This window comes from Adiantum capillus-veneris, chromosome 2, assembly GCF_014529385.1.
Source record: "Adiantum capillus-veneris isolate H3 chromosome 2, ASM1452938v2, whole genome shotgun sequence".
NCBI classification, from domain to species: Eukaryota; Viridiplantae; Streptophyta; class Polypodiopsida; order Polypodiales; family Pteridaceae; genus Adiantum; species Adiantum capillus-veneris.
Genome location: NC_140932.1, coordinates 90,392,503 through 90,404,605, shown reverse-complemented (window position 1 = coordinate 90,404,605; position 12,103 = coordinate 90,392,503).

Below are 12,103 nucleotides of genomic sequence, written 5' to 3'. Positions count from 1 at the left end.
GCTTGGAGAATTGTGGTAGAGGAAAAACCTAAAGCTGTGAAGTTTGATGGTCTTGTCACCATACTATTGCAAGTGCCCATTCTAGAACTGTTGATGAACATACATTTGTGGTTGTGTAGCAAAAGAAAATTACTTTTATTGCCACCTCTAATGCTTCTTTAAGTAACATGCCTATCGCAACTACTTCTTCAAACAAAAATAAGTCTGTGAAGTGTGGTGATAAAGGCGAGAAGAAGCCAAAAGCAAATAATTTTAAGACAAATGTTCACCTCATCAAGAAATGCTCTAAGCTCCAGGCTAAAGAGTCTCACACGAAAGAGGCAAATATAGTCATTGTAAATGCTTCTTCAAATGTGCCTTTGACAAATGTTGAGGAGGATGCAAAATGGGCCTTTTGTGTATATTTGTTAGCATGACCCATCAATTAGTGATACATGTACTACAAGGTCTGCAAATCATGTTTTGTACTTTGATATTAGTGCAAAATGGGCCTTTTGTGTGTATTTGTTAACATGACCCATCAATTAGTGTACTACCCAGGTCTACGAATCATGTTTTGTACTTTGAGTGCAACAAAGCACATTATGTCTCGTCATGATATTTTTACTTCTTTTGAAAAATTTTATGTCAAAAATATTGTCATGTGTGCCAATATGACTTCCTATCTAGTCAAGGGGGTAATTGGTAAGATTGCGATTACTATCGTAAGTGGTCTTTCTTTCACACTTCTTGATGCTTTATATGTACCAAGGTTTAAGAAGAAACTTTTATCTGTATTCACACTTGAAAAGGCTTCTAGATGACAAGTGTACTATGCATGATCTAATCATGGCCTCTGACACTTTGTTTTGTGCATTGTATAAGATCTTGCTTACAAGAAATGTGTGAAAGATTAAGCATGCACAGTTTTTTATTCTAAGGCTATTTTAGATGCAAAACATTGGCATGAAAATGTTGCTCATTTGAATTTTGTTGGTTTGTTACGATTGCAAAAATCAATTATAGTTTCTTCATTGCCCCCTCTTGATGCACCATTGAAACATCTATGAGAAGACTATATATTGCATAAACTGAAACACTCTAAGTTTCCTAAGAATGATTCTCTATTAGTACTCACAATTGCAACGTATCTTTAGTGAATTTTGTGGTTTGATGTATACTTCCTCTTTTGGGAACCATTTGTACTTATCTAAAATTTACTGATGATTACTCCAAGGCTGTAGGGGCCGGGCATATCCGCTTAGCGCAAAGTCCAAAGTATTTGTAAGCTTTGAGAATTTTTTATTTATTGTTGAAAATTTACTTAGTTGTACTATGAGCACCCTTCGTTTTGATCAAGAAGGGGAATATATGTCTAAAGAGTTCAATGCATCTCTTGCAAGTAATGGGAGAAAACACCAATGTATAATGCCATATATCCTATATTAAGAAAAATGATGTTTTGGAGAGAAAAAAAGTCACCTATGGAGATGCAAGTTGCATGGTCAAAATCCGAGTTTTATCGCATGTGTTGTAGCTTGAGGCTATTATGTGTGTTGTGTATATGCTAGTAAACAAGTGTCCCACTAAAGCATTGCAGTCTATCAATTTTTATGAATCTTTGCATGGAAACAAGCCATCTATTAGTTACTTGCATGCCTTTATTTATTAGGGCTATGCTTTGATGCATGAGAAACAATGTAAAAAATTGGATCATAAGGTTGTGAAATGCATTCATCATAATTCTAAAAGCAAAGGCTACATGTTATATAATCCACAACCCCAAGCATACCTTGATTAGTTGAGATGTAGTTTTTGTGAAAGATGTAGTTTAGCTCTGTTACCATGTACTAAGGAGACAAATGTGAGAGGTGTATGTACATCATTGCCTATATTTAATGGTGGGATTGGGAATGTATGTCCTAATGAGACACATGTATATCCCTATGCAAGTTTCAAATGATGATGTAGATCAAAAAATGACTAATTTGGGTTTACATGATGTACTTGACGAGGATAGGCTAAAAATGAGAAAGGTAGAAGTATGCCAAAATGACTCATGTAGACTTTACGTGATATTCAAATGGATCGCTATACTTTCATCTAATCATTCTCGTTTAGATTCTCAGCCAGACTCTTTTGCATTGGATTGATATATTTTGGCTTTGTCTAGTTTGAATGATGGAGAAAGAATCTTGCTCATTTGATGAAGCATAAAATTCAAAAAATGGTTTGGTTGCAATGCAATCCGAGTATGTTGCTATTATGAAGAATGGCATGTGGTTGTTATGTGACTATCCCCCAAGCAAAAAGATCATCGGTACCAAGTGTCTTGAAATGTAAGTATGATGATTGTGTTTATCTCTATAAGGCTAGACTTGTGGCAAAAGGCTATGGTAAAGAGAAGTGCACATGCAACTCATAATGATTGTAATGTGAAACAATGGAAATTACCACTATGTTTTTGAATGTTATTTACATGAGGAAGTGTATGTACCATTACCTTGTGGTTTTGTTGAAAATAGCAAAGTATGCAAGTTGAAAAAGGTTTTGTGTGGCTTAAAGGAAGCTCCAAGAGCTTGTTATGAGAAAATGACGAGGGCCAAAAATCAGATTCCTCAAAAAGAGGGGGGGGGGGGGGGGGGGGTGGGGGGGGGTGGGAGGGAGCTCCACACATTTGCCATGTTATCTCCACCGTGAAGCTACAAGGATTCTCTTCACCATAAGCTAAAGGGGCACCACCTTGCTAGGTCGCAACTAGGATGCAATGATATAATTAGCACCATAGACATACAAACTCATGTAGACTTGCAACATGTCAAGTGTATTTCCTTGAACTACTAAGAGAGTTAGGGTACACGAGAGAGAGAGAGAGAGAGAGAGAGAGAGAGAGAGAGAGAGAGAGAGAGAGAGAGAGAGAGAGACCACCATGCTACAATCTATATTCATGAACATTGAGAAGCACCACCCTGCCAGTCCGCCACACTTGTTGGCGATTGGAGTGCAATCAAACACCATCAAATTAGAACTTTGAGAGCATGCCACACTGTATAGAAGCAAAAGGCCTCCATGCTGGTAGGGTCATGCTCCAGTGGAAAACACGCTACAAAGGAGACAAGCAAGTTTAACATCATCCCTCTTAGAAGTCTCAACCCCTTTGATATATCTCTTACACTCTTTCTCGTTGTCTCTCTCATCATACTCTCTCTCTCTCTCTCTCTCTCTCCCACACACACACACACACTTGCCCTCCCATTCACACTTCCCCACTAGTCTCTCACATCCTTTGTCCATTTGTTTCTCACACACTCTCTCTCACCCTATTGATAAAAGCACTAAAGCTTATTGGTCTCTTTCTCTATCTTGTACCTCCCCCCCCCAACCCCAAAAATAGAAACAAAAGTATAATGCATGCTCGTATATATGTGACATCACACACTTACACTAGCATATGGACATCCACACTTAAATCACAAGGAAATTGCCACCAAAATTCTAATTGACAATGTACAACAAGGTCCTCCCCCACTCTTTTTGCTACAATGAGTCCAACAATGTGTATACTGACTTGTTGAAGCTTGAGGAAATTGCAGCCAAAATCACCATTGACATTGTACTACAAGCTCCTCCCCACTCTTTTTGCTACAATGCGTTCAACAATGTGTATGCTGACTTGTTGAAGCTTGAGGAGTCATTGATAAGGTTTTATGGATTTACACAGGAAGAGGATGATGATAAATTTATCTTTGTTATGAATCTCGGTGAGTGCTAGGTTGTGAACCGTGAACGTCTCAAAAGGGTAAGCATTACCTTCAATGTTGAGCTAAATACCAATTAGAAGAAAAACACGTGTTTTGGGGTTCTATCAAAGAAGAATATCTGGTAGCTGGTTTCTTTTCAACTCTCTCATGAGACACATGAGTACCACAATCACACTCCAATTGTTGACGTCATTCGGCAACAACAGGAAGTACAAAGATTGCAAGTTTTAGGTTTGGGTATGTTCTAAGTTGAATGATACTTGGGAGGAGAGACTTGAAAAATTTGAAGTGTATATTAGGGTGCAAGTAAGGTGCCATGACCCTCTTTCTATGCATTAAATGCTGCCACAATAAATTCTCAATGATCACTGAAGGCAAGGGTGAAAAGGCCAACAACTCGAAGGGTGGAAAGGGAAAGGGTGGCAAAGTTGGAGCCAACTCTGTGAAAGGTGTCCTTGCTATGAAAACAATGAGGAACGCACTACAAAAATGATTTTAAGGTATCCTTAGCTGTGACCAATACACCTTAATCGAGATATGGAAGACCAAATTTGGGAGCCTATTCTACACATTCCACTGACAAATGGGCATGTGTGCACCCTTCATGCACGTTTAAGAATTCTTGACAAGTTGTTAATGTTCCACATTAATTATGCTTGAAATAAAGAAGGGAAGAGTGTGTAAGAGAACTTGAGCATTGAAATAAAGAAGGGAAGAGTGTATAAGAGAACTTGAGGTTATTCTGTCAAGTGTTGGTCTCCGTGGTGGTGTGGTTGAGCTAACAAAGGACAAGAAGGCATGGAGAAGCACACATTATTGCCCCAATAAAATATATATGAGTGGTCATAAAGAGAGGGATTTGATTTTGAACTATTCTAACTCCGAAAGTCTCAATGATTTTCAATTATGGAAAAAGGTGTGTGTGCCATAACCACCTATAGAGGTAATGAAGCAACCCTTGGAATTAAGAGTGCTCACATGTGGTAGGGTGTTGATGAGCTATTTAGTCTGCTTGAAAAGGCAAAGTTAACCCCTAATGAGATCTCCATGTTGAAGTCTGCAACCAATAGTTTCATAGCCCAAATGGTTGATGCTCCGGGGAAAAACACATAACACATTACATGGTGGGAAAAACACTTAGTCTCTATAGTCAAAGTGCTTGTAGATTTGAACTAAAGTCGTCTATATTTATTTGCAGCCCATACTTTTTGCACATGGTGCATTTTTCCTCGATATGTATGATTCATTGGGCATTTGGAGTAGCCAAAGAATGAATCACTCACACTATCAAGTGAAGGGGAGGAGCTGAGAGCACAACAGAAGAGGAATACGCACGCACACTCACACAGACACCACCATAGCCACACACACAGGTTGGAGGGGGAGAGCCAACACGTACTGTGTGCCCCCATTCTTTCTTCTCTATCTTATGCACTAAGACACCATACGCATTGTACTTAGTGTTAGTTGCTCACACAAGTGTATAGGTGTACACTTAGGGTTAGTAGCAGTTAGTAATGGGCAGTAAGCCACATGGCCATTAAACCTAACATTCTCCCACTTGATGGACAATGTGGGAGACCATAAGAATGGAAGAGAACCAGTCTTCACCCAATGCCCATCAACTCACGATAGTGCTAAAACTGATGGCTGGAGAGACTGTGAGTGCATCCGCTGTGTTCTCTAATGTAGGAATCTTCACTAAATCAAGGCTCTTGTTTGCCAGGCATTCACGAATGAAGTGATAACGCACATCAATGTGTTTCGTTCTGGAATGAAACACTGGATTGTTAGCCAAGGCAATAGCACTCTGACTGTCACAATGAAGAACTGGTGTACACTACTCCAATCCAAGATCTTTCACTAGGAGAGCAAGCCAAATAGCTTCTTTGCATGCCTCACTCAATGCAACATACTCTGCCTCTGTGGTAGAAATGGATGTACAGTCTTGAAGAATGGATCTCCAAGAAATAGCAGAACCAGCAAATGTGTAAATCCAACCTGTTGTTGATTTACGCATGTCAACACAGCCTGCATAATCACTATCTACAAATCCCTGAATTGATGACTCTCCACGACCATAGCATAACTGTCTATCTGCAGTGCCACTCAAGTATCTAAGAATTGACTTGATAGCATCCCAATGCTTTTTACCAGGGTTAGACATAAATCTGCTGACAACTCCCACTCCATATGCAGTGTCAGGTCTTGTAGCCACCATGGCATACATAAGAGTACCACAAGCTGAAGCATAAGGAACCTTAGCCATTGTAGCTTTTTCCTCAACAGATTTGGGACATTCTTTCTTGCTAAGTTTCAAATATGCAAGCAATGGAGTACTCAAAGCCTTCCCCTTCTGCATGTTGAAACGATCAAGAACCTTGTGCACATACTCTTTTTGAGAAAGGTACAACAACCTCTTCTTACGGTCACGAGTAATGCGCATACCCAAAATGTGATTGACTTCACGCAAATCTTTCATTTTGTTGAATTTAATTTTCAGATTGGTTTTCAAGTCAACAATGTTCTTCTTAGAATGACCAGCGATAAGCATGTCATCTACATAAAAGGATAAGCATAATACGCTATCCATTGGGTTGTCTTTTCACGTAAAGATATGGATCCTCATTACTGTGCTTATAGCTTAGGGAACGAATAAATGCATCAAACTTTTGATACCATTGTCTGGATGATTGCTTCAAGCCATAGAGACTTTTCAGAAGCTTATAGACCAAATGTTCCTTGCCCTTTAGCACAAACCCTTCAGGTTGCTGCATATAAATCTCTTCCTTGAGATCACCACGTAAGAAAGTGGTAATGACATCCATTTGATCAAGCTCTATATCTTCAGTGGCAACCAAAGCAAGCAACATTCTCAGTGTGGTCATCTTGACCACTGGAGAAAATATTTCCTGGAAATCAACACCATATTCTACTTGAAACCTTTGGCTACTAAACGAGCTTTGTAATTGTAAATCTTCTTCTTGTAAACCCATTTACAAGGGCAATGCTTTCCTACCTTTTGGCAATGGAACAAATTTCCATGTTTTGTTCTTTGCAATACTGGACATCTCCCTCTTCATAGCATGTTCCCACTGAACCTTATCATTGGCTAGCATAGCCTCTTTGTAACAAGAAGGCTCACCACTATCTATCAGCAAAACAAAATCCACGCCTGGGCGGATGTGAGACTCTTTGAGATCTCCACGGCTGATCAAAACTCGTACTAGCCTGTGTAGTAATTGGCTTGAGAGCTGTCTGGACAGGAGGTGATACATTGAAAAACGCCACTTTCCGGAATTCAACCTCTTTCACTGGCTGTCTATGCATCTTAGTCTCATTAAAGACAACATCACTGCTATGGATCAGTGATCGACTTTCCGGATCCCATAAACGATAGCCAAATTGACCATCTACACCATAGCCCATGAAGATTCATTTCTTGGACTTAGGATCTAGCTTAGTACGCAATTCCTTGGGTACATGTGCATAAGCTTCACAGCCAAATTTTCCATAAGACAATTTATGTCCTGACCATAACTCCAAAGGTACACGAAACTGTAATGAAGCATGTGGTGATCTATTGATCAAGTACACGGCTGTGTATAATGCTTCAGCCCAAAACACTTGCGGTAAATTAGCATGTGATAGCATAGACATAATCCGATTTTGGATGGTCCTATTCATTCGTTCTGCAACACCATTTTGTGCAGGGGTATAAGGAACTGTAAACTCACGCTTAATTCCCCTACTTGAATATAAGTATGTAAACTCTTTAGAGACATATTCTCCACCATTATCTGAGCGCAAAGCTTTCAAATTATGTTCAGACTGAGTTTCAAAGAACTTCTTGAAGCAAGAAAAGGTCTCATCTTTAGACTTCATGGCATAAACCCAAACATGCCGTGTTGCGTCGTCAATGAATGTAACATAATAGGATGCACCACCATGGGATTTAGAAGGCATAGGCCCACAAAAATCATTGCGCACAAGCTCTAAGGGTTTTCTTTCTTTGTCAAAAGAATGTGTATGATGTGTTCGTGTTTAGTTTCCATATTGACAGTGCTCACAAAATGGAAAATCAAAAAACGACAAAGATGGTAAGTAGCCCAAACGAGAGAGTGTCTCCATTCCCTTCTTTGACATATGTCCTAACCGGCTATGCCACAAAGCAACGGTTGGTAGCTCAGTTACAAAAAGAACACTGTTTTTATCAGATACATAAAGAGGATAAAGTGAACCAACTTTAGAACCATGGGCTATAATAAGATGACCCTTTGCAACATGCCAAGACTGCTGATGAAAAGTGACTTTGTAACCCAAGTCATCAAGTCGTCCAACCAAATTAGATTGCGCGTCAAGGCTAAAACATGACGTACATTATGGCTGATAAACTTCACCCCATTTTCCATAACCATGGCAATATCACCTACCCCAACAATGTCACAAGAGTAACTATCACCAAGTGTAACAGAGTCAATGGTTTCCTCGTATGTAGTAAACCAATTCCTATGAGGTGTGACATGCAACGAAGCACCCGAATCAAGAATCCATGTATGGGATACTTCACCACTAACAAGGAGTTCAGCTGGCATAGAACTCTGCAAAGATAGATTTTCTTGTGCATCATAAAAGACATCATTATTTTCAGTCAACATATTAATGTCTTGCACATCACTGTCATCCTGAACTATGTTCAGTTCTTCAATCTTAATCGAACTCTTTGGTTTCTCCTCTTTATCATCATGATCTTTGCCTTTATCTTTGCCCTTCTCTTTGTCACACTTCCAAGCATAACAATCCTTCTTTATGTGACCAAACTTATCACAATAATGGCATCGAACATTGCAGCGAACACGAGACTGTGATCTTACCCTTTGATGCATCTCTATTGCCCTCTTTCTTGGACTCACGTTGCAAAGAACGGCCCTTACGTTTCTTATCTTCCCTTTGCACATAATGAGCTTTGCCATGACGCGAACTACTCATGGTCTTCTGACACATCTCCTCTGACAAATCATGGCAAACATGAGAGTGTCAATTGCCAAAGAATATGGAACCTTTTCCATCTCTGTCTTTTCAGCATCCAATTTGGGGCAATCATTCTTGCTAAGTTTTACATATGCAACCATTGGGGTACTCAATGATTTCCCCCCTTGCACGTTAAAACATTGCAAGACCTTGTGAATATACTCTTCCTGTGATAGTTCAAGTATTTCATGGTTATGATCTTTCTGGATACACATACCAGGAAATTGATGTGTATGGCCCATATTTTTAATGAAAAATTGATTGCCAAAATAGTTACAAATCTACAAACCTTGTGATAAGGCCCAAACTTGAGATCCAAAATCTGTGAAAATCAAGGGAAGGATATATTTCTATTAGTACAACCAGAGGAGTCCAGAAACTAGAAAAGGTTAAAAAAATGGACACTTTCAAAATAGGTGCGCCTATTTTGGCAAGTGCCAAAAATGGATTTTTTTCTCAAACTTTGGGTATAGGGTGGTTGTATATGACCCTTAGAGTGTGTTCACAAAGTTTGAACTCGTTTGGAATTATGGGTTGCAAGATAATCTATGATTTGTATCTTAAACTCCATCAATATTTGTATGGTAGCAAAACTAACAAAGAACATATCCAAATTCATTTTTGGAAGCATAATACATTCACCAAGATAAGGGCCAAATGTAACATGAATTTGATAAATTTTGGGCCAAAACAATATAGGCACACCTATTTTGGCAGTGCGAGAGGTTGAAAAATTTTGCAAACTTAGGGCATAGGATGTTTCTACATGTTTTCTAGAGTGTTCTTACAAAGTTTAGTAAAATTTTGAGCTAAATCAAAATAGAAACGCTTATTTTAGACCCCTCTCCTTGATTAGCATTTTGAATGTTTTTTATTATCAATAGTTTGTACTTGAGCATTAAGCCTACTTGTTGTCAGATTTTGGAAGATTGGAATGCAAAATCCTATTTGAACACAAGAACTGGGGTTTCACAGCTTGAAATTGTTTTGAGTGACGTTTCAAGTACAACTCACCAAAATTGCTCTAAGTTTTTTGATACACAACTCCAAATTGAGTCAAGTTTGCTACGATAAAAGCTTGTGAGATGTTTTTAAATAGGATTCCCAATTCCAAACTTTTAGGGTGTGTAGAAAAGGTGTCTTAAGACTTGAAGGCCATCAATAGTTGACTTTCTTAAGGCTTGACAATGGGGGAAAGGGGTTGTTGGCACTACGTTAGGGTGACTAGGCAAGGGTCATCTTGAGAAGATTTGAGTGGGCTTTGACCATGCCAAATCACCCACCACTTGGTTTCTAGTCCAACTCAGAGATATGCTACACATGCAAAAAAGAAGAAGTTTTGCTCCACCTATGAGAGCGGAGTTGAGAGAAAACCAAAAGATGCATCCTACACAACAAGCCACACCTCAAAATTCAGATTATGGAATTTTAATGAGTGGTTGTTGGGCTCATGTTGAGTCATCCCAACCACTATACACATCTACTTTGATGCACCAATAGAGATGCAAAAAGCTAGAAGATAGAGGTATGAGGAAAGGAAACAACAACTTCAGGCTCAAGTGGAGGATAAATCCCAAGAGATCATGGAAAAAAATTGAGTCTAACTAGATAGTGGAATCATTTACCAAGAGAGCAAGATCTGTTTTGGTGGATAAGATCTATGAACCAATAAATGCAGCTTTAGGAGCATATCAAGCAGGCTTACATGCAAGGAAACATATCAAAAACCAATGGAAAAACTATCTACATGCTAAGTTTAAAGTAGCAAAACTTGAAGCTTATGCGATATTGGTCAAGATAACACATAAGCTTTTGGAAGCCCAAAAACAAGAACCAATAAAGATTAATGAAACAAAACCAAAGGAGACTATTAGTGACTCAGGTAAGACCAAACCATTTCAAAAGAGAAAATGGTCCAAATAGTGCTCTGAAGATGGGTTGGGAGGAATTCTAGTTGCTGATGAAGATTGGCCCGCACAACTATGGGAAAGGGTAAGGGTACAAACAATGTGACTTTGGAGAACTGTTTAGCTTCTTTTGAAGAATTGTCGCATGCAACTATGGGAAAGGTTAAAAGTGAATTTGGAGAAGTGTTTAGCTTCTTTTGAAGAATTGAGTATGGACCATCCTCTAATGGAAGTAGATATGCAATTGTTGTATGGAAATTGGGGGTCGAAACCCTCTAAGGCTTCAAAGGTTAATACCGTCAAAAATTTACTCTCCATACATAGGAGAGCACGAAGAAGGATCAATAATCTACAAAACTATCAAGGTACACACAACGAAGGAGACCCTTGGTGTGAGCAATTTACACTCTATCATATCCACTCCAATCAAGTACACTATCAATATGGGATAATTGTTCAAAATCAAAGCACATCTTTAGAATGATTTTCAAAATAGTCTTCAACATCTCAAGCAACTAAACCAAGACAAGGAAAATAATTAAATTTGTTACTATGAACAAAGTGGGAGAATAATGTGAAGGAAAAGAAGGTAATACTACGTTGCTTTTCGAATATGTTGGGGTCAGATCTCTTGCCATGGAGTAGGGATTGCTATTGCTACCAAAAAAGTTTGGGAAGCTTTGGAAAAACCACCAATTAGGGAAACTTGCATGAAATTACAGTTTGCAGATGGACATGTTGTGGAAGGAGTTATAGTCACCTCTTGTGGGATTGACTGTGCCACATGCTTTTGCCATCATATATTTTGGGATCAAATCAACTATGAAATCATATTGAGGATACCTTTCATGAGACAACCTCAAATGATTCAAGATTGGAGCTATGATGCCATGTATCTCAGACAATTTGGGCCAATAATGAGAGTGAGTTTAGTGGACCATTCCTACAGGGATGTAAACAAGCTCCTGATAGATTATTTGGATACCAAATAATTTTCCTCTAGCAATACCAAATTACCATCATGGCTTGAGGACGATACACCTATGTGGATGTATGCTACTTCAGATCATGACAACCTACAAAAGAAAGATTGTACTCTAGAGAGGGATGTAGCTGATGATGCCTATGTTCCAAAACACTTGCTTGAGCCATTTGGATGGATGGATATCTTAGCCACCATGGATACATGTGTCAACAAATCTACACAAAACAAATTTTGAAATGAAGAAAAAAAATGAAGTCATACCCATTCAAATGATTTCATTTGTAAAAATGATTGAGACTAAAGTGGAAAAAGGAAAGATCATTAGCACAAATGTTGAATAGAGACAATCATGAGGATGAAGGCTCATATGATGAACCATACATGGAACCATACATTCAAGTAGTATTGGGACAAGGTAAGCTCATCTTTGACACTTATGT